The following is a 6934-nucleotide window of genomic DNA, read 5'->3' as shown; positions in this document are numbered from 1 at the left end:
CCCTCTTCTTCCTGAGTTCCTCCCATCCCCCTCCACCCACCATCCCCCCCTCCTCCCTCTCTTTTCTTCTCCCTCACTCTCCTTCCTCCCACACTTCCCCTCTTCTTCCTGAGTTCCTCCTCCTCCTCCCCTCCCCCTCCTCCCTCTCTTTTTCCTTCTCCCTCACTCTCCTTCCTCCCACACTTCCCCTCTTCTTCCTGAGTTCCTCCTCCCCCTCCCTCCTCCCTCTCTTTTCCTTCTCCCTCACTCTCCTTCCTCCCACACTTCCCCTCTTCTTCCTGAGTTCCTCCTCCCCCTCCTCCCTCCCCTCCTCCCTCTCTTTTCCTTCTCCTCACTCTCCTTCCTCCCACACTTCCCCTCTTCTTCCTGAGTTCCTCCTCCTCCTCCTCCTCCCCCTCCTCCCCCTGCCTCCCTCTCTTTTCCTTCTCCTCACTCTCCTTCCTCCCCACACTTCCCCTCTTCTTCCTGAGTTCCTCCTCCCCCACTCCTCCTCCCTGCTCTTTTACATCCTCCCCCTGCTCCCTCTCCTCCCCTCCTCCCTCATTCCTTTCCCTCCTCCCCCACTCCCCCTCCTCCCCTCACTCCTCCTCAGTGTGAACAGCCCAGGGTGAGGGAGGTACATCCTTGGCCAGTCTTCCTCCTGGGCCTCAAGGCAGAGCCACCTGCCCCTGCTGAGGAATGCACAGGAGCCACCTGCTCAGCTGGCCTCTCGATGTCCTGTCCAGGTCAGGGGCTCTTGCCTGCCCCCAGCCACAGGAAGCCTCCAGTCCCCTTGAGAGCAAAGATCCATCGGTCCAGGGAGGACAGCATCCTTGGATGTCCAGGTGGTCTGGCCCTCCTCCTCTCTCCCTCTCCCCTCTGATGCTTTTCTGTCCTGCGGGTCTGTGTGGGCCAGGGAGGGCATCCGAGAGCCCTGGGTCAGGGTCAGGGCACCATCCTCCCTGGGCCTGTGCATGGAGAGCCCCAGAGACTGGCTTGGGCATGGGTAGAGCTGAATAGGAGGGACAGCTAGGCCTGGGAGACAGCTTCTTGGCCATCCAGCAAGGGGTGGCATCTCCTCCTCGTCCCCAGTGCTTCCAGGCCACCCACCTGAGGCAGGGCTGTGCAGGGCTGTGTGTCCAGGTGGTGGCCAGCCTGGCTGGGGCCTCACTGTTGGGACTGCATCCCTGCAAGGTGCAGGCCTGCTGCCCAGTGGCGGGTGGCTCCGGTGCTTGTTGATTTGCTCTTGGAAGGCTCTGTACGCTGTCTCCATCTGGATTCTGGGGTCTTCACCCCTGATCTCTGCAAAGGCAGGATCTAGCTGAAGCATATCCGGTGGCCCTGTGGTGCCCATTACTGGCTTTCAGCCTGCCTCTTCCCTCTCCTGACATTTAAGAAATTTAAATTATCTTGTGTATATATCTGGCCCCAGGGGTGCTCTGCCACCAAATTCACACCACCAGCCTCTCCCCGCTTTCTTTTTCTTTTCTTTTTTCTTTTTTAATTTTGAGACAGGTTCCAGCTAAATTGCTGAGGCTGGGCTCCAAATTTTGACTCTCCTGCCTCGGCCTCCTGAGATGCTGGGATCACAGACATGTGTCAGCACACCTGGTTCCTGAACTTTTTCAAAAACTGTAATCTTGTTTTCCCAAATCTTTCCTACCTACTAGGCACCCTGTCTCAAAATAAAAAGCTCAGTGATGGAGCACCCCTGGGTTCAATCCCAGCATGACAGAACAAACAAAAAGACCCTCCTGCCCACTCTCCTGGGGGGGCAGCCACAAGGAACATGTCAGGGGTGGTTATTTAGTCTCAGGTGTCCACAGGCTGCTTACCCTGTCAAAAGCCGAAGGAGGACAGCGGCCCTCCTCTGCCCCCACCAGCTCCCAGGCTGGGCTTGCAGGGACCTCAGTTGGCTCAGCTCATAGGCTTCACTCCTGGACTGGGGCCCCTGCTCTTCCCCCGCCCAGGGACACTGACTTCAGGCACTCAGTGCCACCTCTGCTGTCGAGGAGCTCCGTGCCTCCCCATCTTCCCAGCAGCCAAGTGGGCCAGTGGCATGGCTCTGGGCCTGGGAGGAGCAGCCTCATGGCAGTGTGGGCCCGGGGGCCTCCCTCTCTCTGCTGTGTGCTGCCTCCTGCTGCCCACCTGGGCCTTGCTGGACCGGTGCCCTCCTGGGGCAGGTCCTCTGCGCTGGCACAGCACACACCCACTCCTGCTGCACCCCAAGTCCCATCTGCCCGGTCACTCCCCACACACCAGGGTCTGCTCCAATTCTGTTATCCGCCCATGCCCTGTAGACACAAGGCCCATGACGCCAAGGGGACCCAGTGACAGCTGGCGCACCACAGACTTCCTAGGGTCCCGGTGCTGCAGGGCCAAAATAGCTCCTCCTCCTGCCTCCTGGGTGGAAAGCACTCCCAGAAATACCCACACGTGACACACCTCACTACAGTGTCACTGGAGGGGGAGGGAAGCCATGTGTCACCAAGAAAGGCTTAGCTCAGCTTTCCTACCCTGCCTGGCTTGGTCAGGGCACCAGAGGGGGAGACAGCCCCAAACTCTAGCACCCACCTATGCTCATCATGTGAACAAGCCTCTGCCACATCCATGCCCCCGAGGACTCACGAAGCCTCCTCCTCCCTGCCCTCAGCTTTGAAACCTGCTCCTGGGTGGTGGCCACTACCAGCAGGTCCCTCAGGCACTGGGAGTCCCAATGCCACAGCAAGAGCTCTTTGTTCCCTGGCTGCCGCGTCTGGGGAGCTCCCTTTCCATAGGGCCAGCTCTGCTGTCCACAGGCTGAAGGAGGCCTCCCAATGCACACCCCAAGCTAGGTGCTCAGTCAGAAGTCTGGGGCTCTGCCATGCAGCTGGAGGGCTCTGGCCCAGGGTGGGCAACCCAGGACCCAACCCTGTGGCCCAGGAAAGCCATCCAGTAGGGGCTCAGTTCTGAGCCTTGAGAAAGTGGGGTGCTGGACGCTCCAATGGCTGGGTCAATCCCGTTCAGCCTGGAGCCCCCTGTCCACAGTGGACATGAGCCCCTGGCTGCCTGCAAGGCCCTGAGCATGCCCCAGGCCCTGAGACCCTCAGGGGTCCCCCTGCCGTCCCATGTTGAACTCACTCCTACTTCTGTCCAGGGTCTGCCTGGGGTTGGCGTCCAGGGTTTCAGGAACCAGAGAGGTGGAGCAGTGGGCTGTGGGCTGTGCTGAACCATGCTGGCCATGCTCTAGGCACCTGGAAGCAGAAAGAAGGGGCTGTCCAGACTCAGCTGACCTCAGACCCCCTCAGTGAGGTTCTCACAGCCACTTGGCCAAACCCCAGACCCGTGGGGTCTCTGGCAGGCTGGAAGCAAATCTTCATGCGGTGAATGTGTTTGCATGTGTGGGGGTTGACCAGGCCATCCCTGTGTTCAGGGGCTGGACCAGCCTCTGAGAAAGTGGAAGGGAAGGTCACAGTAAATGCCTGCGAAAGGGAACAGGTGGTCAGGGCTGGCCTTTGGGACTGTAGAGAGCAGAGCTGGTGGCCTGCAGCAGCCCCACTTTGGCCCACTCCTGGGGCAGGGCCCTCGGCTTTGCAGCAGGAGGCTTTTCACCAGAGGCTTGGAGGTAGTGATTGCTGGTATTGAAAGCCAGGGCCCTGAGGCCAGGCACCCTGGAGCGCCCACGATGCCCAGGCCACTGCCCATCAGGATGCCCTTTCTGTTTTCTGGGGCAAGCCCCACTTCTCGCAGCCTTGGGGGGCACATCTGGTGTGAAGGGTCTGTGGTAAGGTGGGCCAAGGCCTTGATGGTGGTCACTGCCCTTCCACCAGCTGGCCATTGCAGTCCAGACCCAGAACAGGGTCCAAGGCAAAAGAAGCCACTGCAGGCAGGACAGAACCTCTGGTACTGACACCTGGCCAGATGCCTCGCTGCAGGTGGACACCAAGAGACCCTGGAAGTGCTGGGAGGGCTCTTCCCTGGCCCCGAGTGGGTGGAGCCCTGACATGTAGGAGCTGCTGTGGCAGGGCTGTGGCGCAGCCTTTCTGGGGCTCTACAGGACCTGGGCGGAGGGCCCTGCCAGGCCAGGAGTCCTCACAGAGCCCTCTGTTCTCGTGGGCCTTGCCGGGTTGTTCTCTGGAGGGTGGAGTCTTTGAAGCCAATTGAAGGGCAGCAGAGGAGGGGGCTTAGCAAGGTCCACCCCAGGCTTGACTGGAAGAGTACACAAGCCTTCATGGCTGGCCTCTGGGTGGGACCCTCTCGTCCTGGCTACAGCTCCTGTGCTGCTCTTCCCTGGCCTCTGGCCTTTCCCTGCCCAGGAAGGAGCCCCATCCCCATCTTCCGTATCCGTGCAGAGGCCTCTGCTTTTTGGTCAGCTGGGGGCTGGGGCTTCAGCAACACCCATATCTAGCTCTCAGGTCAAGTGGAGCCTATCTGCCTGCAGTGCCACCCCCTTGGCCCCAGGAGCAGACATGTTGGGGGGGGCTCCTGCCACCCAGCTGTGGCCCCTGCTTGACTGGGCAGGCAGTGTGAGTAGCTCAGCCCCAGAACTTCCTGAGAAGGCTTCTCAGCCCCAGCAGCTTCCCTTGCTCAGGACCCAGGTGCTGGACCTGGGACTGTCACCACCCTCATCTGTCCCTGCCAGGAGGGTCCTGGCTGGGCTCTCTCCCCTAGATCAGGACCTGGATGAGTGAGAGCAGGAAAAGGAGGCTGGGTATGGACAGATGTCAAATGAGATGGAAGAGGCAGAGATGGGAGCGAGGGGGGAGGAGGGACAGGGGGAGAGACAGACGGAGGAGAGAGAGAGACATGGGGATAGAGAGAGAGAGAGACAGAAAGTGAGACCGAGAGGAGAGGGAGAAAGAGAGACACTGTGGAGGGGAGGGACAGACAGACAGAGAGGGACAGAAAGAGAAAACAGAGACAGACAGACAGATAGACACAGGGACCTAGAGGGACCTAGGGAGTGGGGGTCAGAATTCAAAGTCCAGCAGAGATGGTTGGGGGGTGGTGCTCCCCCAGGCCTGGGCTGTGCAGTGGGTGCAGTTGACCTTGAAGTCCAGCACTGATGCCCTGCATTCCTAACTAGAGGACCCTATCCTCCCTAACCTTGAGTGGACCATCTTAAGACACTGGGTTAGCTCCCTGCCAGGTGTCTTATAAAGGTAGCTGAGGTCAGCTGTGGGACATATCCTGGGCTCAGGAGGTCACCCTGGGGTCTTCTGTGGGGTGGGTTCCACCTGATGGAGAGCTGGAGAGGAGAGGTGGAGAGAAGAGGTGCGTGGGGAAAGAAGTGACCACTCTCTTACCTGGACTAATTCTTCTCCTTTGCCCCTCTCCCCCTAGATTCTGAGTACCCTGATGGCCAGGCCAGCACACGGGGAACAAGGACCTCCACAGAGCAGCCACCTGGACTGGATGGGGTCTGTGTACCCATCCTCTAACGTGCAGGGTGAGGGTGAGGTGAGACTGAGTTGAGAGGGACAGTGCCTCTTGTGGTCAGCCAGGGTCCGGGGGTGGTCACTGGGTGTCTTTGGCCCTCTGGGGTGCTGTGGGTCCTGCGGACCCCCCTCCACTTGGTCCAGACTCAGTGCAGAAACCTTACTTATCAGAGGGAGCCACATGCTGAAGGGCTCCTGGGGTCCTGGACATGGGGCCCCCTGGGAATGGTCTCCCCTGGGTCGGTAATGCTCAGTGGAATGACTCAGGCTGGAGGGAATAGGGACAAGTTAATGCAGTGTCCACCACCACCTGCTGGCCTGGAGCCAGGCTCCTCAGGAATCTGAGCAGCTCTAGGTGGCCCCAAGCAACCAAGGCCAGGGCTAAGCCATGCCAGGCCGGGAACTGCAGGGACTGCAGGGCCAGGGGCTGCAGCGACCCACCAGCCTGCAGTGCAGTGGTGGGGAGCAGATGGGCCAGGGGAAGGGGCAGCTGACCCGATGGATTACTGCGACTCTCTGGGGGAATGAGCACCCAGTTGTCCTCTGTGACCTTCAGAAGTACCCCCCACTCCTTCCAGCTCCCCAGGCTTGGGAGTGGGGCAGCAGGGTCTCTTGGCCTCTGTCCTCCGAAGCCAACCTTGGCAGCTCCGCTGCACAGCTCACAGCTTGGAGGAGGGCCCCTCCCGCGAGGGTCTCGGTGGGTCTGGGATCTGAGGCAGCTCCTGCCCATCCTGCCTCTGCAGGGCCGGACCGCTCGCCAGGAACCCCGTTCCGGGCCACGGGCTAGGTGGAGACGGTGACCCCAGCCATGCCCTTGCCCTCCGAGGGGTCTCGAGGCCCCGCGGCTGGGGTCGGTGCCCCGCACTCCCACAGACACGGGTGGGATTCGAGCCAAGTCGCCCAGGCACGGAACCAGAGACCCCGGGGCGCGGTGTTGCCTCCGCCCCCGCCCAGCCCGCTGGCGCCCGCGGAACCGCCGCGCCCCGCCCTCCTCGTCATGCGGGACGCGGGCGGGGGGCGGGGGCGCCTCGGCGTGACGCGCCCTCCTCGCGGTGCCCTTCAGCCGCCGCCGCAGCGCCCAGGCGCCACATGGACCCGGCCGGCCCGAGCGCGCGCTGCCGCTGACCGCCGCCGCCCGCCCGCCCGGGAAGGTAACCCGCGCCCGCGCAGCCCGGCCGCCCGCTCCGCGCCCCGGCTCCCGGCTCCCGGCTCGGGTTTCCCCGGCTCCCGGCTCCCCTGCGCCCCGGCTCCGGGTTCCTGGGTCCCTTCCCAGGCCCGGCCCCGCCTGGCTGAGCGGGCGCTGTCCGCCGCGCGGTGCTGAATCGGCCCGGGGTCCCTCGCTTCTCCAGCGAATCCGCGCCCCTCTCCGGTGCTCTCTTATCCCTGGCGCGCGCCGCCCGAGGCCTCTCACGAAGCCGAGGGTGCGGCGGCCCTGAGCCCGAGAGCCACCGGTTCTCGGTTCTCGCCGCAGCTCCCGTAGCGCCCGCACCTCTCTGCGGCTGGGCCCGCGGTCCCCTCCCCCAGGAGCCAGGGGAGAA

This window comes from Callospermophilus lateralis, unplaced genomic scaffold, assembly GCF_048772815.1.
Source record: "Callospermophilus lateralis isolate mCalLat2 unplaced genomic scaffold, mCalLat2.hap1 Scaffold_9847, whole genome shotgun sequence".
NCBI classification, from domain to species: Eukaryota; Metazoa; Chordata; class Mammalia; order Rodentia; family Sciuridae; genus Callospermophilus; species Callospermophilus lateralis.
This window is presented reverse-complemented; position numbering follows the sequence as displayed.